At 46.5% G+C, this 23,384-nt stretch overlaps 2 protein-coding genes across 3 annotated transcripts in view; one reads left to right on the top strand and one right to left on the bottom strand.

Moving 5' to 3' along the window:
• Positions 1-8,471, bottom strand: part of LOC137791958 (leucine-rich repeat and fibronectin type-III domain-containing protein 4) — a 39,062-nt gene extending 30,591 nt beyond the window's left edge. Inside the window, exons 1-2 of one of the 2 annotated variants that reach the window (XM_068587176.1) lie at positions 7,887-8,471; positions 5,900-6,773 (exon numbers count right to left, since the gene is read on the bottom strand). The gene's annotated coding sequence lies outside the window, so the exon portion shown is untranslated. Of the gene's footprint in view, positions 1-5,899; positions 7,013-7,886 lie in introns of those variants that run through there. The other variant, XM_068587177.1, reaches the window with a different exon arrangement.
• Positions 1-23,384, top strand: part of pcxb (pyruvate carboxylase b) — a 253,655-nt gene that overhangs the window by 171,161 nt on the left and 59,110 nt on the right. The gene's annotated exons all lie outside the window — the stretch shown is intronic.

Raw genomic sequence — 23,384 nt, 5'->3', positions numbered from 1 at the left:
CTTCCTAGCTTAACATTAATGTCCCTACATGAAGATCAAGTCTCCCTCGCCGCCTCGCCGCCTCTCCATTCCGCCCTGTCCCTCTTCATCTTCCCGCATCAGCCTTTTATCTGCAACGCCGCCAATATTTCCAGTGGGTGATTGCTGTGTGTTGTGTGCACCTGCTTATGTTTTCGTGGCTGAGGATAATCGACAACAACAACAAAAGGACATTTTAAATTGCAATCCACCACAAACGCCGGGTCGAGCGGTGCCAAACACAAAACCTGTCGCTTCGGAGCTGTCAACGTCTCCCGTCCAATCAGAAACCCTTGCGGCAGCAATTATTCTGACCCTGATTGGCTGACACGACAGGATGCGGCAGGACAACAAAACAACAAAAAAAAAAGTGTTTGTGTATGTATATGTGTAAGTGACAGATTGTTGCTCCGACCAGGGCTCCGAGATTTCAAAGTAAGAATTCTGGGTAAGAGAACAGTCGGCCAATCAGCGCTCTGCATTCAGCACAGTCGGATGAGGACACGCCAACGAGGCCTCTGGATCAAAGTGATGGATGTATTGATTAATGCTACACACACACACACACACACACACACACACACACACACACACACACACACACACACACACACACACACACGCTGTCTTCTTTCTGTGTCTTTCATTTCTGTGTTCCGTCTCCCGACCGCTGCATGACACACAGCGATGCATGGTGGGATAGGGTTGAGAACCGATAACAGCGCGGTTAAAGCCCATTAGTATCAGGCCTGTTTGATCACACAGGCTACTCTCAGCCATAATGAATCACAAACTGCACTGCAACTCACCACAAAGCGCTTCCTTTCCCCCCGACGAGAGACACTAATAAAGGCTCCACAACGCTGCGCCGCAACGAGCCTGCAGGGGAGAAGCGGCTTCCCCTTGAGTTTGTTTATTGCTACATCTCACATTCTGATGCCGAGCTTCTGCTGATACAGGCGGAGACGCTCGGCGCGCCGCTGTCAAACCTCGACTTCCACACGTTGCAGACGAAGTACGAGCCGCTTCTCTTCCGGCAGTCGTCGCCCAATGCGCTATTCTGCATCGTGATTCAAGCCGAGCGTCGACAACCGCCCGCATCTGTTGAGGGTTGTTGTAATGCAGACAAACACCTGTGAGTGTGCGGAGTCACAGAAGTGGTTGGTTTGTATGCGAGTACGCAGCTGCTGGGGAGGCGTTGCCAACATGCGTAGCAAGGCTTCTTACAAACCACCTTTTGTGAGCTGTGAATGTTCAGTATTTATACATAAATAGCTCTGTTTACTGTTTCCAACCTCTCATTGCAGTAGTTGCTGCTTCTCTCGATGTCATTAGAAACCAAATGTGTGTTGTTGTTTTTTTGGGACTGTTGCTTCAACGAAAATGTGAATTTGAAGACGTCATATTGTCATTCGCGGCATTTTATCGAGTGTTTTTTTTTTTTTTTTAAATTTTGTGCGGGAAGAAAAAAAAAGGCCCATCTGCTTCTCCGTCAATGTTAAAATGAAGCCAATGCATTATGTATTTTTTATGTGGAGTGACAGAGCTGAGCAGCATGCAGCTGGAGCTGGGATGGGACACATGGCTGCTGGGCTCCACTTTCCCGATACGACTGAACACAATCAAAGTTTAGTGTGAATCCATGCCCTCTCTCCCCTCCCCATCTCCAGAGGGCGTTTCCACAAAGCAGGATTAGGAAGTCATCCGGATAACTTTTCAAAAGTATTTCCTGTGCAATTCTCTGTCTTCCTGGCTGAACGGTATTTCAAGCTAGCTCATATTCAAATGTAGTTTTAATAGATTTATATCGGTATTACCAAGAGAACAAAATCCTCTTTCACAGACATGTGGGTAACTCCCATGCTAGGGCTCATGGGTCCTTTAATGAGTCGAACCTGCAGATGCACCTCCATCTTCCGTCTCCTCCTCTCATCCCTCTCTTCCTCTTCATGCTCCCTTTCGTTTCCCACTGGTGCCGCTCTCCTGTGTGACTCCCCTCTAATCCCCGTCTCCTGACACACACTCTTTCACACTTGCCCCCCTCCCCTCTCCTCCCTCCTTATGCCTCCGCCTCCCTCCTCTAGATCTGCCTCCCCCCAAAACCAGCCCTCTGTCTGTCTCCAGCGGTTGCCGTGGTTACAGTTTGTTCTGCTCATCAGGCGCCCGCTGTGCCTAAACAGACTGTCAACAGTTTAATTACTCATCCCTTCATCCCTCTATCTGTCCACACTTCTGCACTACGCTCGTGCTTGTTGCTTCCACCTCTTAGTCACTCCTCCTCCGAGGCAAACTCCGCATCCCTCCTTTCATCGTTCCCTTCCTCTCATCCTTTGACTTCTCATTCCCCTCCTGTCCCTCTCCCCCACTATGTCTGACTACTAACTGTCTAATTACTCATCCTTTCAACATTCCACCGCGTTGCCGTTTTTGTTCCGTTCATTCATCCATCTCGCCATACGTCAGCGCTTTATTAGTGTAGTTTTCTCTTTCAGACCTTGTTATTCCTCTATTCCCTCATCCCCGCCCCCTCTTATCATTCACCTCTCAAGTGTCATCGCTTGGCTTTTCATTCTTCATTACTCAGTCTCTCTCCCATCCTCTGAGTGTTCCTCCCTATCTTAAGCAGCCAGTCTTGTAATTACTCCTCTTCATCACGCTATCGTTCCATACCTCTCTTTCCATCATCCACCGTTCGGTTGCTCGGCTGTTGACAGCCGGCTGAGTTCTCATCCTCCATAACTTCCCTCCTCTTCCCATTCTCTCCCTCCACCGTTTCTCCTTCATCCATCAAGTGCCATCTTTCTGACACTGTCCACGTCTTCCTTGTTTCTCGGTTTTCAAATCTTGCGCTTCTCGCAAGCTGGTAGAATCAGAAGGGTGTGTGACACCCCGCGTCAATCGTTCATCGCCGTCTTTTGATGCCTTTGCACGTGTCTACCGTCTTGGTGTTTCATTCCTCTGTAGTCCCTGCAGCTTTTGCACTTTGGGATATTTTCTGAACACCGTCTCTCTAATCTGTTCATTCTAACTTTTCATTCCTTATCTGGCGTTCGCTAAACCGCTGCTCCGACAGCTAATGTCCAATCATAGCTTAGCAACCGTAAGTAGGTGAAGCAGGTCTGCCAAGCTTTTCCATTCTCCGCATGCTGGAGAGTTTGTGTGATGGGTTCTTTTTTTTCAACCCTTCAAAAACTAAACGCACAAGAGCAACTTATGGATTACGTTTGTCTGTTCAAATGTAAAATGCAAAAACGTAGCATGTCGGACTAACCAGCTTATTATGGTCGAAATCTGCTGTACTTCCAAGATCAGCAGCATTATGTAACGCATGCGTTTGTGCGGTTTCCATGTTGCAGAAAAAGAAGCCGCTTTTGTCATCGTTAAAAAATGAACTTTGACGTAACGTCTTCTTTCCAAGCATGTAAGCTCAGCTAAGTCTATTAGCCATGCACCGTGTGCATCATTATCAAGTGCATATTTAAGGGGCCTTTTAAGGATCTTGTTTTTAAAACAAAGCCCCTAAATATGCACTAAAGAGTCGTCGGAAGATGGCGTATTCTAACGTGAATTTAATTGGTTCACTAGCAACGGTTGATCAAATTGGACAGTGACAGCTGCAAAACCGGCGGTCGGCGGCTAGAAACAAGAAGCCCGCTTATGTCTGAAATCAAGGACTCATTAGTTCCAAAGGGATTGGATGATGCTCGCCGTAAACTCCATAAGTGCCACGCAAAGAAGGAAGCTTAACAAGCGTAGCAACAGTAAGGAAGGAGGGAGGGGCTCGGCAAAGGGTCGATTAATTCATTGCCTTCCTTTTTCTCCCTCTAAAGTCCTTCATTCACTTGCCAGTCTGCTCATGCTGGCAGGACTCCTGCTTTGAACAGTGAGCAGCCCATCTGCTCGTGCATCTTCCCTTACTGTAGCCTCGCAATGACAGACGCCCGGGCTAACAACAAGACGATGTCGAGAAAGTTCTTTCGTTCTGCTTTTGTCTCACTGTTTGAACCTCGTGACATTCCCCTGCTCTGTATTCTTCTGACTATCACTAGCAGGAGAGCGAATCCAATTATAGCAATATGATTTGGTTAATGGATTTCAAAAGGCCTCTTTGTTGCTCTTTAAAAAAAAAAAAACCCCAAATCTGCCGTCATTTTTTTGTGTTTTCCTTTCTTCAGAAATAGAGCTGAACCTGTTCAAAGCAGGAGTCAAAGCTGCTGTTGACGATCAACAGAGCAAGTAATGAGCCCCGTCGAAGTTATTTCAAAACCTTTATTGTTTATAGAAATAGTTTCACTCAGTGTATTGTTTTTAAGCCGAATCTCTCTTGTTTCCTGGGTAATTAATATTCCTCTAAGGTAAAATTTCACTCTTCCTCTAAGCGGGGCCTCATAATAGGCCTGTCTGCTCCATGGAGAAGCCCCATGGTACACCACATCCCCCTTGTAGTTCCATCTCTAAATAGCTCATTACTGGTGTGAGTGATCTTTTACAGACATTTTGGGGTCATGTAAGACTAATTGTAGCCATTGGTAACAACAGCCAACAGTACAAGGCTACGTAATGATGAACATCTGTCATTTCTAATTATGACTTCTTCATCTATGTTTCTATTTTTATCCCCGCCCCCTCCCCCATGGTAAATCACCATTCATTTATCATGTTGGCCTTTTTCTAACTTTCGTTATTTTTACCCATTTTTTAACCGAGCTCATCATTTCATCAATCAATCTTTCCAGTCTTTTATTTTCTTCTCAATCTCATTCATTGCCCCTCAAACACTATGACTCAATCTTTTCTGTCTTCTGCTCCTCCTCATCCCTCCATTTTTTTTTTAAATCCCTCATTATTCCTCCCTCCACTGTTAACTCTCCTTCTCTGCTGCCATGAGCCCTTTGTAATTTAACTCCTTCGCACCAATCCGTGTGACTTTTTTCCCCCCACCGGTTTCTTCCCTTCACCCGTCTCTCGTTTCATCCGTCACTTGAAGAAGTCCATCACTGTGTCTCACTTCACCTCTTCTTCCCGCGATCCCTTCATCTGACCTCTCTAAGCCCGCGGTGCCCATCACTGTGCCGCGTGTCACCCATCCCTCCCCTTCTCCTCTTCCCATTCCCTCCTCCCTCTTCCTCCCTCTTGCACTTTCTCTCTCCTCCCGTCTCCATGTCTTTCTCATCGCCCTCCCATCCACTCAGTCGGTCTGATCTCCTGTGTCAGTGTGCCAAATCTGGGTATGTGTGCGCGCTCAGACACAGCTTACGTAAAAAAATCTTTAAAAAAAAGCCTCAAACAAAGCGAGGCTGGAACTATTCTGTGCTGCTGCCGCCACACAAACACTCCTAGCCCCGGCATCGGCACACACTCTCATCGTGATGCACACACACACGCACGCACACGCACACCACACGCCAGGTGAGATTACATAAAGGCGAGGTGATGAAAGCCAAGCTGAAACGCACCTCGCGAGTAATCTGATACGGGACAGCTGGCTGACACTCGCACACAGAAAACACTCTTGGGAAGAGAGATCCTCAGGAGAGTGTAGCGGTATGTGGAGCGAAAAGAAGGAAAAAAAGGGAGGTGGAGAAGGATTAGAATAAATAAGGGATAAGAAAAGAAAAGCATACAATCATGTAGGAGATTTGCGTGTGTGCGTGGTCCTCTGTGCGAGTGTGTGCATGTGTGTGTGATGGGGAGGGAGAACACAGAGTTCCCAGTCCACTGAGTGCTGGTGTTCACCGCAATGATGTGCTAAATGATTCAGCACAAGAAAGCTAACCATGCCAACATGGATTCACCTTCACTGTCGACGTATGCCAACGGCGTCGGCTCGTGTGTGCGTGCGTGCGTGTGTGCGTGTGCGTGTTTGGAACTGCGTGGTTACCTTTTCCGTCTGTGCGGCTCTGTAATCCGAATCAGCTCCACATGTTATCCAGGTTTTTATGTGTGGGTGCGTTTTGTGTGTGTCAGTGCTTAGCACAGATCTCGCCCCAGGTGCTATCTCCTTGTGTCGGCCCAGCAGGAGAGGGGTGTGCGATGTTGTGGGAGAGGGGCAGACCGGTGGAGGAGGGAGGGGGGGGGTTGTGTGTTTGTGCTGAAACCTATCCGACTCCCCTTCAGACACGCACGACCCCGCACATCATCAAAAGGTGGCGGATGTAGGTCAGTGTCAGGAAACCAGAGAGTTGCAGAAATTCCAATCCGGGCAATATCCTCTTAGGCTTCTATAGATGAAGAAAACCTGGAAAATCCCGAGTTACTCGCTCGATCCCGGTGTGGTATTTCCCGAAAGAGAGACCTCAGTTTGAGAATCCGAGAATCCACTTCGCCCGAAATCCTATTTATGGCGTTTGGATGTGATTTCCACATGGCTGTATTCAACTTCTCTCTATAAGTGGAGCAGTGCATTCGACAGGGAATAGGAATCCTGGAGTCGGCGGTGATCCTCGCCTCCTCTTCCTCCTCACCTCCTTCCCCCACCTCTCCTTTTTGTGTTGCTCCCCCCTGACACATACAGCTCTATCTCTCCTTATGTGTTCATCTGGCTTTCTGGCATCCTCCCCTATTGCTCTCTCTCTCTCTCTTTCTCGTCCCTCACTTCCCCGGTGCGATTGCCAGGGTGTGTCACCGTCGATCACGGTGCCGTCCGTGTTCGTCCTCTCACATTGAATTAGTTGTTCATTGATGACCTTGGAGGGAGGTGCAGAGCGGAAGGTATGGGAGAGCAAGCTTGGAGGGATGGAGGGATGGCTCGAAACCTGCAAAAGAGGAGAAACAAGGCGAGTGTGAAGGAAATGAAGTGCCTGCACTGTACATGTGTCCCACTAATGCCGTAGTTACCCTCTGCGTGTGCACTCACGAGAATCGCACAAACATTGGACAGAGTCCATTATCACTTTTATGCTTCATCCCTCTTTTTCTCCTCCACCCATCTGACCTTCTCTTCTCCACGAGATATCTACGTCCATCCCCCTTTCCCGCCGCCTCCACTGTATCGTTCACTCCTCCCATATGGCTTCAAAAAAAAAAGAAAATCTTGCCGCCCCACTTGTTTCTCTCCCCTCTGTCTGTCTCCCCCATGCCTCCCTCCCGCTCACCTGTCAGTCAAAGAGAATCAATAATTCTGAGACCCTCTTAACGCCTCTCAGCAGGCTGAATCCTCGTGTTCATCCTCACAAACACTCTCAGGACCACCAAGCAACACACACACACACATACAGCATATTTGTGCGGCTTGAACACACACCAATCGTTGCTGCCACCATCACCACACACACACACACAAACACACATCCACTAAGTAGTCATGCGGTGATACTCTCCTGTGTATCCCTCTATCGCTCTCTTTTCCAGTCACACACACACACACACACACAGTCTAATGAAACAACTGGGCTATTGATTAACGCCATGAATGTCAGACAGTTCAAAAGTCTAACCCACACACACACACACACACACACACACAACCCATACACTCCCTTGCCTGTCGATCAAACTCCAAAAGCCGACACCTTGAGAAAGACAATCTCATTATCTTGCTCTAAAGCTGTGCACTCACTGTGTGTCTGCGTGTGTGTTTCTTCGTGAGAGCGGTCCTCAGAGTGTGTACCTCTACATTAGTGCAGCTGCTACATATTTGCAGCCAATCTGCCGGATTTCTTTACTCCCTAAAAATCTGTGATAACATTTTTTTTCTTCTGTTCATTCCCGTTTCCCTGCCTCTCCTCCGGCGCTCAGTTTGCCACTTTGAAAGCACAAAACAGCTCCTTAGTGTCCTTTTATTCATTTTTAAAGTCTGCTTTCATCCTCTCTTCACATTTTTCTTAGTTTTTTTGCCCTCCGCTATATGAAAAGGTGGAATTACTAACCTTGTTTTCCGGCTCACTCCATCGCGACTCCTGGTACCGTCACATCTCCCTGTCTACGCGGCTCTCTCTCTATCTCAGCTCCGTGGAAAAACACCCATCTCTCTCTCTCTCTCTCTCTCTCTCTCTCTCTCTCTCTCTCTCTCTCTCTCTCTCTCTCTCTCTCTCGCACTGTCTGTCCCCCTCACTCGGTCTCGACAGCTGCAGCGCTCTGTCTGCCTCCTCTGTCGCTCTTCCGTCAGGCTGTAGGCTGATTGAATTTTAAGTCATGTTAATCCCACAGAACAGGTACTGAATGAAGGAGGGGACACTGCAAAAAAAGAAGGGAGAGAGAGAGAGAAAGAGAGAGAGAGAGGAAGAATAACAGAATGCAAGGAGTAAGCTGCCTTGTATTTTTAGAAATCTCCTCTCTCCTTCAGGGTGGTTTTCTCCAGTTGTTGTTTTTTCTTCTTCTTCTTCTTCTTCACTTGTCCTGCCTCCACCCAGTCACTTCACTCCATTTATCCATTTCATCCTCTTGCTTTTCACCGGATTCGTTTGGCTGTCTTTGTCCTTATCTAGTGGAGAAGAGTGTGTGATCTGGCTCCGTCTGTAGCAAGAAACAGACTGAGGGGGAGAGCGAGGGAGGGAGGGAGGGAGAGAGAGAGGGAGAGAGAGAGGCATGAAGATGAGGAGCCAGAGAGAGTAAAGGGAGGGGTGGGGGACGGATGGAGGAGAGAGCGCTTCACTCAAGTATTTTACTTGAGCGTTTCCATTTTATACAAATACATAATTACTTGCCCTTCTTCACAATTCAAACTAAAACATTTGGACCAGTTTTTAAAGATTGATGTCTGCACGGTGACCAAATTCTCCTCACCTAATATGTCTCTGAGCTTTTGGGTGGTGACCAAAAGAACTATGTTGCGGTTACAAGCGGCCACGTTTAGCCTCCTTGGTGGCGTGGCTGAGCTCAGCGTCAGTGATGGGGAAAGGAGCTCAGGCGTCCAGAGGGAGCTCAGAGTAGAGCCGCTGCTCCTTCACGTCCAATTGAAGGTTGAGGTGGTGGTTGAGGTGGTTCAGGCACCTGGTCCGGACCCTCCTGATCGGACCCTCCTACCTTTTTATGGGTTTTCTGGCACATCCAACCGTTAAGAGGCCCTGGGGAGCAAGCTGGAGAGATTATACACGTCCTCTGGCTTGGGAACGCCTCGGGGGTTCCCCTGAAAGAGCTGGACAATGTTTCTGGAGAGATGGGTTTCTGGAATCCTCTGCTTAGTCTGCTGTTCCACGACGATGATGAGGATGATGATGATAATAAGTGGATGAAAATGGATGTGAAAAATGAAAAGAGCTTGAGAGAGAAGTGGTAGCTAATCATTTAACCCTCTTTAAGGGGCCCTAATGCGTATTGAATACTGCTACTCTTGATACATGAAGAACATTTTTTTGGCAATACTTTTGAATTCAGACTTTGACTTGTCAGAGTATTTTTTACCCTGTGAAATCAGCTCTTTTTTGCTTGCGTAAAGGATCTGAGCACGTCTTCACCACAGATGGAGGGCTGGTGGGGGAGAGCCGAGCAGAAGGAAGGAGAGAAGGAGGAGATAAAAGTCTGCTGGTATGACGAGGGGAAACGAAGCTCTCGGTGCCTCGGGCAGCGCTGGGTCAGGCCGGGATGAACGGGGGAGCAAAGACGTATGATTAAGAAACAGCGAGCACACGAGTGGCGACGTGTGAGCAACGGCAGGCAGGGAGAGGAGGGGGGGGGGGGGGGGGGGCGAGGATCTCTGGGGCGTGAGGGAGATAAGTGAGGAAGAGAGGGGTTAGTGAGGGATAGAGGGGAGGAGTGGATGGAGTGATAGCACGGTGATAGGGAGTAGTGTAGCTGATACAACTTCAAACAGTGGTCGAGCGCTTGATTTCCCCACCGCGCCGCCGGCTGCTGGGAAATGGGCGTTAAATGGGAACCGTGTGTGTGTGTGTGTGTGTGTGTGTGTGTGTGTGCGTGTGCGTCCCACTATTGAGGCAGAAGCTCAAACGTTGGAGCCATCGGATGTTGGCATTAAGTCGTTTTCTTACATTCACATACGCAAGGGTCCATTTCTTGTCAACACAGTCACACGCCAGAGATGAAACATCCGAAAGAAAAGAGGGCCGGGACCGGGATTCGGTTGTGTTACGGATGGATTGGTTTATCATGTATCACAATTTCCACCCAGGAGGTCCTTTTCGTCACTTCTTGATCTTCTAAATATATATTTTTTTTTAATCTGTGCCTCCCCTCCCTATTTATTTCTCCCTGAATGATTTACCTCTCATCCCACTTTCACGCATCCCGGTGCACATTTCGTGAATATATTTTCATCCCTTTGCTTTCTCCGTCTTTGCCCTCACTTGATTTTTTTCCCCCCGCCTGCCGTCCTCCCGGCGTCTTTTTTAACCCAGCGAGCCGGACCTCCCTCAATGCAAGGTCCAGCAAAGAGAAGTTTGACACATCATTTCCCCTAAACGAATCCCGTCCACAGCGCACGGCTTTATGGAGCGTCGCTTCACGATTAATCAAACGTCTAGTGGTTTGGCACCCGGTCCTCTCTCGTCGGGGAGAGTGACCTTGCTGAATGAAAGAAACTAACGTGACCTATTCAGGGTGATGGATGAAGCGACTCCACCGGTCAGGAGAAAATCTCATCGCTGACCAGCTCGTTATGGAGCGTGTCCACCGCTTTAATTCAGGGCAACTCCCGATAAGTTTACCGCACATGAAACAACCATGAATCAATCTGTAGGGCAGATGTCACAGATGTTGTGTCCTTGGAACATTTCCTGTGACCACAGATCAATCGTGTTGAAGTCAGACAAAGTTAAAACCCTTGGACTGAGAACTAAGCAGGGAGACTGGCAGGATCTTTTTCAGTTCATCCCGAGTAGTGCTGCACTTCATCAGAAAGAGGGCAGACCTGTTCTGGTTCAGCTAAATTAGCCCTCAAAGTGAGAAGAGTTGCAGGGGAGTCGGCCTACTGACCCGGGCCTCAACTAATCCATCGACTTTATTTCCTGTTGCCGGCAAATAGGAAATATCTCGATGACAAATGTGTACGTGGCTCCCTCAGGAGCACGCTGACACCGATAACTGAGTCTTCAAAGGGAGTTTACGCCACGCGGCATCGCAGATATGCGGAGCTTTAGCGAGACCCAAAGTGTGTGGACATTCACACCTTTTTGCTTTTTTGCTCCAGCCCACTGGACTCTACGTGAAAACAATGAACTGATACTAAGTGCTGACGTTCACTTTTTCAGAGAAGACCAATATACTGTAGATGGGGGGAAAACTCTCAAACACCCTGAAAGCTGAGATTCAGCTATTTAGAGATCTCCTTGAAGAGTTTGAGTAACTTCAAGTAGTGCTGTGGAGCAGTTTTTCCCTCGTTCTCTTTGTCTCGTGCACAAGCACGGGGACCCACGCGCACTTGCATTTGGTCACAGTTTTGCCGGATCAGATTGACCGTTTCAGGCCAAATTGCAACCTTAAAACCTGCCCGTTTCTATACTCAAAAGGCCAAATCATTCCCTTCACAAACCCGCCATATGTTGACGTAAGCAGCCCATATTGCATCTACTGGCCCAATGCTGTTTTTACCAGCCCAACTGTATCAAAAGTAGCCCAACTGGGCGTAAACCAGCCCATTTCTTGCAACACGTGTCTGGTGTCTGGTGCAACACACAGTCCAACCAGCGGCATTACCCTCCTCTATCGATCCACAGGTGGCAGTGATTCAGCCAATGTGCCAGCCTCCACGGATGAAGGAGACACAAACAAGTAAACGTGGATATAAACAAAGCACGACTTGGAAACAAAATCTGCTCTGTCGATGTTTTATGAGGAAGGAAATGCTTTTAACACATTTGTCGGGCCTCAGCTGTGGAGCTGAAGGAAGTATCTCCGGCAGCAGCAGAAATGTTTGAGAGACAGACGGACAGAAAGTAGAGAGACACTTGCTCACCAGACGGTTGAGGGAATTTTGAGAAAATCTGTGCATTGAAGTAAAAAAAAAAAAAGGTGTATATGTGTACTTTTCTGTACATATGTATGTATACATGTGAGCTTAAATGAGTCACACAGAGTCGGTGGCAAAACACTGGAACGCACCAGAACAAACACTCAGAGAGAACGCCTGACCTGTGCTCACAAATATGTCGCACATAATCACCGCTGTGTCAAAGGCTTCCATTCATACACACCCACACAAGTTGGCTTCACACGTGGACAACACACACATGCAGCACACACACACGCAGCACACACAGCCCCCCTCACTCAAGAGAGATAGGCACGGGCCCACGATCGCACACGCAATAGCGTCACACAAATCAGGACACGGCCGGCACACCCGGCAGTTAGACACTCGCCTCTCACAGGGCTAAATGACACACACACACACACACACACACACAGACACACACACAGACGCACTCTTGCTCTGCTGTGTTTTCAGGGGTAAATGGTGTGGAGGTTTCGATAGAAGGGCAGATCCCTCGTCTATCTGTCTCAATCTCGAGATAATGAGCGACAAGGACAGTCACACACAGACAGTCCCACGCACGCGCACACACACACACACACACACACACACACACACACACACACACACAATGGCCGCACGACCCCGCCTTCTCATTTTGCTCTGGGAGCCATTTAAATGTCATTGTGCTTTTATTTCTTTCCTCTGCATCAGTGTGTCTGCAATGATTTCCCGGCTACTGCCGGCGGAGCGTTTCCACGGCCGTCGGCAGCAGTCAATGAAGTACGAGGAAGACACGCTGGGCCCCGTTTGTCTTTATTGCTTTAAGTGTAAAAACTCGACGGATACAGTGACGACATCGAGCGCCTGAATTACTTCCGGGATGTGTTTGTGAAAGAAAAGAAGATGCAAGCCAAATTTACAATGGAAACAATGTACAGAAGAAACAATGTATAAGAGGAAGCTCATAAAAAAACTTTCTCTTTTATGTGTGGGGGCTGGTACTTAGATTAAGCTATACATAAATGCAATGGGGTGTGCAGGAAAGAGGGGAAAAAGGCAGTTAAATGTCGAAATCGAAAGCTGGGAGGTGCAAATGAAAAGATTGCAAATTAGATTTTGTTTGTTGATTGTTTCGCCTAATACAAGCGGCAGTTTCTTGGCATTAGTTCTGTTAAGATTAGAATAATGTGTGTCTGTGTGTGTGTGTGTGCGTAACAGAAAAAACTGTCAGTGCACTGACAAATGGTTTTTTTTTTTTGCTTATAATTATTAGATTATAGCCTATAATCAGCGTGAAGAACTACTCCGAGGAAGACTCTTTGATGGCTTGCAGAGCGAACCGTTCCATTAAAACCACGGCCTCTGTGCTGCGATGCACAGATTACATAGTCGGCATTGGAGTGCTTTGGTTTATCCTGGCTGTTCCCGGTCGAACACTGCAAGGTAAACTCTGGTCCACCGTGTCGTGCACGTGGAGTGCTCCTGAAGACTCTGCAGTGGGAGGGGGAGGAAGGGGGGGGGCAGCCTCCAGTGTCTCAGCAGCTGACACCGTTTGGCACGTGGCATCAAGCAGTTGGAGGGCCATGTGTCACGAGGAAGCTGCTGAAACTCCAAAAGGAAGAGTCATGGCTGGATTAAGGTGTTTACGTGACTGAAGAAGGCCCCTAAAATAATGCAGAATCTAAAATTGCACTGCGCTTTTCTGTCATTAAGCTCATTCTGACTGGGAGAAGAATGGCATTAACGGAATCGGAGCATGCTGTTTAGATGGGCGCCACCTCAGTCACATCGGCACTGTAATCGCATTATGATTTGGATTATTAGCTCTGCGCTTAAACACGGCTAATAGACGCGGGACACTATGACCTGTTAAAAACAGGTTTAACTAATAACGTTAATAAATGACTGCAGTTTCGGCGTGCCGGGGCCTCGGTGCTACACGCGCCGGCTCGCTGGCACCGACTGGAACGCCATTAGATGGAGCGGCCGTTTCAGCGCCACGGCCAGGCGCACACGGCCCCGTGTGCGCCTGGCCGCCACGGCGAGAACACACATGCGGAGGAGCAAGAGGGAGGAGCAGCTGCCCCGATCAGAGAGCATGACGTGGAATGTGAAGACCTATAAATAATGACTAGAAAATCACAGGCGACCGAACATAGGGCTATGAAACGTTCAAATAAATAATGCATGATGTTCTGTGCTGAGAAAATCCAGACGGTTATAGTACATTCTGTAAATAAGTGGCGGTTGTTAGTCATTTGGTCTCCTGCGCGCCGCCAAGTCCTTGGAAATAGATACTATGGATGTTTTGGGATTAAAGGCATCATGCTGTGCCATAGATGGAAGGGAAGGATTAAATATGGTCTTATTAGTCGAGTCAACATTTGTATATTGGTTCAGCTTTTCTTTTCTTTTTTTTTTTAATAGGAGTCCAGCGATCTTTGCTCAATATCTATTAGTGCGGCGTGGATGAATCACCTCCTGACGGGAGTCATCGATACAGAGAGCACATTAGATGAGGTGCATTACTTTGATGATGATGGAGGCAAATGGAGGCCGGAGGACTTGAATGTGATCACATTTAGTTCTTCCCTTTTCTAATTCAACGAATCCTGTGATGCGCGCCCTCGTGGCCTTTCACCCTCAGGGAGTTATGACACACAAAGCAGATGGTTGTTGTAATGCAACTGGAACATTAACTTGAGGCAAAGGATATATGAAAAATGTAGACAACGTGCCTAAAGTGCACAATAAAATGTGGGGTATTGTATCATCTCGATTAGAATGATGAGAAGGCATTAACTGTGAAAAAAAGAAAAAGAAAAGAAAAAGATGTCCTTCGATGCTGAAACCTTCTGGTTTCAGCTGTATTTGTTTAATAACTGCTTATATCAGAAACATATTCCACCCGATCTCGAACCTATTCATCTTCCGTCATCAACATGATGCTCAACCATTGTTTCCACTGTTATTATAAACACCTCTATCGGCTCTGGTGTGCGAAAGCATTCATTACTAAGAGTGTTGATACTCCGAGAACATTTTGTAACACTCGCAGCCCAAAACCTGCCACAAAAACGTGTTGGAAGTGATGCAGTATATGGTTTGGGAGTGTGCAGTCTGTACTTGCTAATTAGACTGGCAAAGGTGTAGTTTAGTGTGCAGCTGCAGTTTTTCTATAGGACTTGAAATTGAAGGTCACACCTTGAGTGTTCATCTCCAGCGCTCTGGATTCCTTCGTTTCGCTTCATGCCGGCTGTTTATTTTTCTCTGCTGCAACCTTTGCGGTTTATACACTTCTGGTTTGTTGTTTGTTTGTTTGGGCTTTTTTTTTGTTTTTGTTTTTTTTACACCTCAATAGATTTCCCTTTTTTATTTCACTGGATTTGAACCACATAAACAGCGGGCTCATACTGCATGTTGCTCTTTACAGCAACACCACACATTTTAAATGTGAATCTGGATCCAAAATGAGTCATAGGCTTTCCTGGGAGGATGCCAAGTAGGAGTAATGAGAGGTTTAAAGGGAAGCAGCCTGATAATTAATGGTTACATTGTTTAGATTATTTAGCTGAAGTGAGATAACATAAGGTTTTTGGCTGCAATGCCCATTGCATCCTATAGTTTATCTTGTAACATGGTGATTATAGGTGATGGTTAATGATAGCCAACGATGGTCTTTAAATTAGGAACTACCTCTGCTCGCATGTTGTGGCATTCTATTAGTAACAGCAGCGTGTTGGTGTTTTTAAACCCTGGGTCTGCACACACTGTGGGGTCTCACAGCAAGTCTATGAGTTCCTGAGTTTAAAACATTTTTCACAGAAACTTCATCATGCTGTGAGTTTGTTCGTTATAAATACACAAGTGGCTCCAGTCGGGGAGTTAGCATTCACAGCACACCGCTGCTGAGCGGGTGGTGGAGCAAATGTTAAACTACACGTCAACTCTGAAAACCAAAATTACGCCTCACTTTTGACAGGTTACCAAGTAGCCACCGACACGTGTAACGGCCACGAGAGCCGCCGTTGGAACTGGCTGCCGTTGAAAGCCGCTGCCTGAAGCTCATCTGCTGCCGATGACCTGAAACGGCGGACTGAAACAATTCAGCATGATTATCCAAATGCAAATCCATCCTACTGCCCGTAGTGTGGAGCATGAGAGGTGTGCTTCTCCCCGTCAATGGATAATCTGTCTCGCAGATCATCCACTTTTTGTTGTAAAATATCAGCAATGTTATCATTTTCCACCGAATCGGCTCCAGGTCTACTACTGATGTGGCAGCGGTAGTAATGGGGTTTATTGAGCTGGGACCCCACAGTGAAACTATGAATTCCCAATGTTTTCTTGAGGCTCTAAAAGGTTGAAGATCTCCTGCTGCTTCATGCTATCTCAAAGCTCTCTGCGGGCTCAGCCGCTTCAGTTTGTATGATTTTCAGGAATATACACCCAACGATGGAGGATATGTTGCTGCAAAATCGAAGAAAAAAAGGTCCTTATAGTGTTAAAAAATTGAAACGTTCAATGTAAATGCGTTACGGTGGCACACATGGTCCCAAGCGCTGAATGCGTAATGATCGTGATGGTTTTGCAACATATAAAGAGCGAGATGATCATTGACAAGTACAAGTATAATTAACACAGAGGACCCGCAAACTGAGTCTGAGACGACTCACGCTGTGTGTTTGGAGTTCATCACGAGCAGTTAAATGCGTCACAGGCCCACCGCTTAAGCATTCCCAAAATACCACTAAGGAGCTATCTGTTTTAATAAGCCTGCGTCTCACGGTCCCTGAAAGAGGCTTCCTTCTAGCTGGTTCAGCACAGTCTGAGTCACGCTGTTTAAAAATGACACATCACACATCGATTTTGATTCCTGGTGAATGCGTCTTCCCAAGTAGTAAAGAAACTGGCATCCTGCGACGCTGTTGCAAGAACAGCGTCATGTCTTTGTGTGTGAAAAGCACCTCTGTTGTGTCCACTATCCCTGTAAATAGGCTGGCACATGGAGGCGGTTAGAGAGATGGTTATATTTCACAGAGCTTGAGAACAAAATATAACGTCAGTCAAAACCAAACTATTTTGTAGCTGCATTGACACATTGACTGTAAATGAAACAAACATTTACGGTTTAATGCTTTCGACCGACAATGTCGTTCTCCTATTAGACACAGAGTTATGCTAGACACGTCTTGGCAACAGTGAGATAGCTGGTACATTCACCCTTTCACATCATTTGTCTAGGAGAGCTAGCTAGTTCAGCACCATGGACAGCGGTCTATCCAACAGAGAGGCATCTGAAAGCACATCCAGCAAGTCCTCCCCATTACTGGGTATTACAGTCTGTCTGACATGTTCTCAAAGCTTCCTCCTTTTGTTCCTTTACATCTATTTCTGAAGTCCTTTTGAAATCGATAGGGGATCATAGCTGCACTGTAGGATGGATTGAACCATGGCGTTTGTGAGAGAATGTTTTAATATTTTTTTTGGCAGATTTCGTTCTACCCGATGAGCTTATTTCCGATTTGAAATATGTGTCTGGCCAAAGCTCGACTGATGAAGTCCAAGGTGAACACTTCCTCGCTCTGAGCTGTGATAGGAGTTATTACCAGAAAGATCACCAATCAGATGTTTTATTCCAGTGAGGAAAAAGCCCCTTGGTAAATGTCAAATACTGATGCCAGTTTTTTAGGCGAAGCCATGAAATAGTCTGCGTGATGGGACAGGTCGTGAGGCTGGGGTTGAGGCGATGAGAGGTATTCAGACTGCTGCTGCGTTTCCCTTTGGCATTAAAACCATTTTCCCTTATTTCACGCTTGTAAAGAATTGGACGAAGATGGTTGTCATGGTGAATAGTCATTGGTGACTTGCCAAAGAAGCGGTGAAGGAAAAGAGGTGAGAAATAAAGAGCAAATAAATGAGCAAAGAAACCCAGTGGAGAATTAAAGCATGGCCTCTGAGTTCGAGGAGAGGAAATTGAAAAGACGCACAGAGGTGAGAAGTGGTCACAGTTTATTTTTGTGTCACATTAGCACAGAGTGTGTGCTGTCAGCGGCAGTGTCGAGGCACCTGTTCATTCTGTCTAGTCGTGACACAAAAACGGATACAGATGGAAAGACGGGGGTGGGAAATAATGTAATTGTTTGCTTGTGTGTTGTCTTCCAGGCCTTAGGTTCATTAGAGTCCTTGAGTCTAAGTTTGCTTGAGTGTATGTGTATGTGGGGGGGGGGGGGGGGGGGGCATGCATTGTCTGCTTGAGTAAATTTGTGACTGATATAAGTACAAGAGCCCCACGCCTGTCTACGCGGGTGTACATTCACTCCTCCGGCTTTGTGTGTGTGTATGTGTTGATCTTGTTTATGTGCCCGACCCAGTGGTTAAGGCGTGACAGATGGGGATAGCGGAGACAGAGGAGGAGAGGAGAGAAGAGACGAATGACCTGACAGCTCCCCTATTCAACTCCTAATCACTGAGGTAGCGTGGAGGTTCTGTGTGACAGGGAGACGCCATGTTTGGAGATCAGGTGTATGTGTGTGTGTGTGTGTGTGTGTGTGTGCCCGTGCGAGTGTCGTGCATTTGCGTGCACTGTTTGAAATTTTGCAACTTCAAAATCTGCACCTGCACCTCATCTGATGCTTTTTGCATCCTGTTCTCGTAGAAAACAAAGTCTATATTTGCCTCATGTGGACAAAATGCACCAAAATCAATTGACTAAAGCATCTGTTTTCAAATAGGCAACAGAAAGTAGAGGGGCCGCATGTGAGAGAGAGAGAGAAAGGTGGTTGACGGGTAACGATGACGAGGAAATGCTAAGACAGCATGAGACGTTTAGTCCGGATGTTTTTTTGAAGAGCTGGAGTCTATCGTCTGCATTTGAAGACGGTAAAACACACTGATCTCCACCAGCAGCGCGAACAGAGCAGACTTGTTTACAGCGAACCATCGGGTAGGTGTATCCAGGTGAGCTGGAGATCAGACACCCTGCCAACGCAGAGCTTCACCGAGCGTGCGCACGGCTTTCTCGGCGAGCGTCAGGATTTAAAACGGTGTTGTGAAGGCGGGGCGGGAGGGGAGCAGTGCCGTCCAATCCCCAACAAGACCGACATCAAGTGAGTCAAGTGTGTTCCTGAGTTGCCACAATTCCATGGTTTCTCTCTTCATTGCACCAGTAACAGGTCTCTGTTGCGGCCGTGGTCCTTTACGTCTCTGTTCATTAGCATCCGCTGGTATTTTTCATGTTATGTCAGACAGAGTGAACATTAATGGATTTGATCCCTCGATGGTTCGCAAGTAGCCGCCACTGAAGGCTTTCCTTCATTCTGGCGACTCCTTCCCGCTGTCCGAAGGCTGCAGCTCTTTGGTCCGTCCGCGGTGTCGAACAGGATCGGATGCTGCACGCTGTCGAGCCAGCCTTACGCAACGTCAGAGAACCAAATCTGCTTAAGATTCCTCACTGTAAATCAACATGTGTGTTGGTGATGAAGGTAACAGTTCACAGTCCCACGAAAAAATGATCAATTACATCTTCCCTTTCCACTAATAACTCCTCACTGGGTAACCATGGCAATAACTGTGGCCATGACCTTCTTTTTAATGAGTCTGGACCACCGCTTTTTTTTTCTCACAATACAGGTAGAGGTTTGAGCAACATGGTGTGTTAGAGATTGTGTGGGTGACATGTTCTATAGTGTTCCCACTAACTGTTCATTCAACAATCCAAATAACGGCTCACTGCCACGGTCACTTTTTATTCAAATATGAAGATTAAGCAGTGAGACCAAATGGAAGTACACGCTGAAAAGAGATTTCAGCAATAAAGAAATACCACATTTCCACATGTTGAATTCCATTTTGACTATTTTATGTTCACATGTTGGACAATACGTTTCCGATGAGGTAACACAGGATTCCTGAACTTTCAGAGTGTCGTAACAGGGAGAGCCCAGCGTTTAAAGTACAACCCCGAGGGCCCTGGCCTTGAATCTGACCCGGGCATCCCATGTTTGTACTCTACCTTCCAGTCAGCTCCTCTTGGTTGTTGTCCCTTAAAGTATTTTGGTGCATACCTATGTAGGAGTAAAGTGGATTCCACAGCATGAAGTGTTTCTAGTGTCAGTGAAGGGGCAGGCTTGACCTCAGGCGTGAATATGAAATATATATATAAGGTTTATATCAGCGCTGTCAAAGCAAAGGAAAGTAGAGGTTGACTATTACATCATGTTCTTTTATTCGGAAAAACATGGCAGTTGTAAATGTTCACATTATAGTCTGAATATAGTCTTTGATCTCATCAGTATTTAATGTGTAACCCCCGTCTGTTTGAACCTCAGGGACAGAGCCTATGGGGCGATGGACACATGCAGAGAGATCCAACATGACTCTACCCTTCATGTCCCCGCTACTTTAAAAGTTGTAAAATGTTAGATACAGAGGAAAGTTTGGAGCCGCCTGGACAGTAACACCTGCTTGTTGTTGTCTGGTCGGCTTTAAAGGATCTCAGTGCACAGATTGCAGACAACGAGAATACATCAAATAGAAGGTGATTTATTTATCTTTTCCTCCCCAAGATGCCCAGACTGCTTTTTACTGCCAGGTGTAAATTAATTTGAATGTTGTTGACAACTCCGGCACGCCTTCTTAAGCAAACATTTGCAGAAAGTAATGTCACCAACGTGGTACATTTATTCTTTCTTCTTGTCAAACCTAAAGGGACAGTTCCCAAATCTCAAAGATACATATGTAGGTTCCTTTCTAAATGCAGTTCTACCTCAACTCAGCTTTGAACCATAGTTTTTACTGGAGATTGTTCACAACAAGGTCTGTGGATTATGTTGTATAATTGGGTCAGTATTTTTGGAAAGAGACATTGTTATTGAGTTTTCAAATGTTGGCTCTTCATATTTGATAGAACTCCAAAACTTGGCAACTCTCACTAAAAACAAAGAAAAACTAAAAAAAAAACTCTTAGCCAAGTCCAGTGTCATTTTAGGGAGGACAGATGACTTTCCTGTGTGTGTTTGTGTGTGTGTGTGTGTGCGTGCGTTAAATTGCTAACGCGTGGGTGTATGTAAACGTGTGCCTGTGCGAGCAATAGTTCCCATTTAGACGTGTTTACTTTCCCCTCCAGTTACTACTCCAGTTCTCAGAGGTGTGCGCTCGTGTTCGGCATCTGAAATGTGTGAGGAAGCGCGCGCACGTGTTTGCTCCGCATGCTGTGTGTGAAGCTCCGAGAGCTGTCGCCCGGCGATTGTTACGGGGAATCTAAATCAGGGAGCGGCCTCTGTCGAGCAGCTGTACGTGCGAGTGTCTGATATCGCCGAGAGCCAGATGAAGAGTGAAAAAAAAAAAAATGCCACTGAGCGGTGGAAAGAGAGAGACCTGTGTGTGCATGCATGCGTGTGTGTGTGTGTGTGTGTTTCGGGAGTGTGTTTCTCATCATTAGGGGAAACGTGGAGAAGAAACTGAAGGGACTGTGTGTGTTGGTGTGCGTGCTCGCCACAGGCGCACAGAGCAGGCTGATAATGAACACATTGATCTGCTACAGCAGAGAGGGAAAGGACAAACCTCCATGTACTAACGCAGGCTGTTGTCCCTCTCCATTATTTTTAGTCGTTCTCGTTAACAGCGCCTGCTTGCGTTATTTATCTCTCATTCTCGGTGTCTGCCTCTCCGCGTTGTTTTATTTTATTCCTACCTTTTGATCACCCCCCTTCCACACAGACACAGACACACACACACCTATTGCCCAATTATTAGGTTTGTTTACACGTATAAATAATAGATGAAGTTTACATCAAACGTAGAAAAATGAGGGAAAATTACAAACAGGTGAAATGTCAAAATGTGCCAAGGCCAATTAAAAAAAAACAGGATAAAAAAAGCTCTCCTCTAAAGAAAGTATACCAAATACAAATCACAACATTTTTTCCTCTTTTTATTTTTTTTAAATTTTTAATATTATTGTTCTTTTTCGACCTTGGGGAAATATTGGCCCGTCAGTAAAGAATTAGGAGATTAAGAGAAAGTTCAACTTTTTTCTCAATCCAGCCAAGCGACAGATGAGAAATTGATACCTCTCTCAAGCCTGTACACTACCTATGATGCCACGGCTAGTAGCTGCTTAGCTTAGCACAAAGTCTTGTAATGGGGATACACAACATACTGAGGATGCACAACATACGCCCACTGACACTTTCCCCTAACGTATGGATTGATCCATCAACACATAAAGTGCTAATTCGTAGGCCTGCTGTATGCAGGACAGCTGTACAGATCCCTCGGCTCTCCTCTGGTTCTGCTGTCCAGCTCTCAGCAGGAGGCGGAGGATACAGTGTCATGTTGTGTGTGTGTGTGTGCGTTTGTCTGTGTACTTGGGAAAATGAAACCCCCCTCTCCTTGACTGGGAATGTGAGAGCCTGAAAATAAGTCCACAGTTGTGTTCCTCTATGTTGTTCAACATGGATGGCACTTTATTGTCTCTATTGACAAAGTGGAAGATGTCTCTTTCTTCTGCTGTAACTCAGTCTTTCTGGAATTAGACTTTTGTTTGTCAGCTGGAATAAAGGTATTGCTGTTGTCTCTTTGTTCTCGCTCTGTCTCTCTCTGTTCTCTCTCCTCCTAACAACAGATATAGATGTGAAGAACTCAGGCCCTCTGTTACTATACATCTCATTTGGGCTACGTCGGTAAGCTTTATTCACTCGGGCGCATTGATCTCTCTTCTGCATCTCCCTCGTGCTCAGTGCTGGTAATGAGGTGTGTGTAACACTGGTTTGTTTATTGCTCAAATCCCTTCCCACACACGTATGGGATCGCTGAGTGACTGCGCAGGAACAATTATGTCCAGCCACTCTGGGTTCGTCTGGGTTGGCTAAACATCCAAACTGCGGTTGTAAATTCTGTGGGTCTGTGGGTTGTATTTCACGTGTGTTTACGCCCGTGTGTATGTGTGACAGATCTATTGATGGACTGCACGTATGAAGACAGTGAGGCAGACGTTTGCATCAATGAGCTCTTGACGCTGGAGGTCCTCGTGGGACTCTGCTTCTCTCTTGGATCTGAGCTCTGGTTGTGTGTGCTTATGTGCATTTATGAATACAAAGAGGGTACCTGGATGCAGGGTCATGAGTTTCAAACATTTACTTATTTTTAAATGCCGCTTAAGTCGCTGACATTCTGGGTCATGCGCAAAGACACTCTTGGCAAAAGAAAGAAGGGAAATAATCTTTCCTCACTTGCATTCATTTTCTCTGCACCTTCCCCTGGGGGACATTAAACAGCGATAAACACATCTAAAGCTGCTCCAAGACCAGATTACCATATCCTCCTTTCACTGAATCCTTCTAACTAGCATTTCTGCTTTTCTTTCTACTAATCTCTCTCCCCTTTTCCTCCTCTTCTACGCCCCCCTTTTCACTGTCTTTGTCTCTTACGACTATACAAAGCCGTCTACTCGTATTATTAAGACGCGCTTACACAAAGTTGGAGTAAAAAAAGC

The sequence above is a fragment of the Clinocottus analis genome, unplaced genomic scaffold (assembly GCF_023055335.1).
Source record: "Clinocottus analis isolate CAN_PGR_092001 unplaced genomic scaffold, fCliAna1.0.p SCAF_21, whole genome shotgun sequence".
Classification (NCBI taxonomy): domain Eukaryota; kingdom Metazoa; phylum Chordata; class Actinopteri; order Perciformes; family Cottidae; genus Clinocottus; species Clinocottus analis.
The sequence above is the reverse complement of the archived record's forward strand: the minus strand, read 5'-3'. Positions and strand labels throughout refer to the sequence as shown.